The sequence below is a fragment of the Leptonychotes weddellii genome, unplaced genomic scaffold (assembly GCF_054177405.1).
Source record: "Leptonychotes weddellii isolate Sample4059 unplaced genomic scaffold, ASM5417740v2 HiC_scaffold_136225, whole genome shotgun sequence".
In the NCBI taxonomy this organism is placed as follows: domain Eukaryota; kingdom Metazoa; phylum Chordata; class Mammalia; order Carnivora; family Phocidae; genus Leptonychotes; species Leptonychotes weddellii.
This window is the reverse complement of record NW_027716132.1, coordinates 1-325: the sequence shown is the minus strand read 5'-3', so window position 1 is coordinate 325 and position 325 is coordinate 1. Positions and strand designations below refer to the sequence as shown.

Below are 325 nucleotides of genomic sequence, written 5' to 3'. Positions count from 1 at the left end.
TTATAGTCAATGTATAATTTCAATAGAACTTTAAACAATTACATTTCAACTCCATGTAGTATTAACTTTTCTTCTCTTCTGATTCTTGTGCCAATTTCAACTTTTCTTTTAATTCCATCTGATCTCGGTAGTACTGTTCAAATACTGGTTGATAAATATACATCCCTCCAGCAATTCCGAGGATGCTAGCAAAAAGCAGTTGTGGAAGAGTCAATCTCCCAAACATTTTTCAACAAATGCTATACAGTGCTTTTGCCACACCGTGGTTTTGAAAAATTACAGTCCACATCCAGGAAATATCTTCAGATCTGTGTGCAAAGAAAAT

The 325-nt window shown here is 34.2% G+C and overlaps 1 pseudogene; it reads right to left on the bottom strand.

Annotated features, from left to right (window-relative positions):
- Window positions 1–7: 7 nt before the first annotated feature.
- LOC145718296 (protein PIGBOS1 pseudogene) lies at window positions 8–319 on the bottom strand (annotated as a pseudogene).
- Window positions 320–325: the final 6 nt, after the last annotated feature.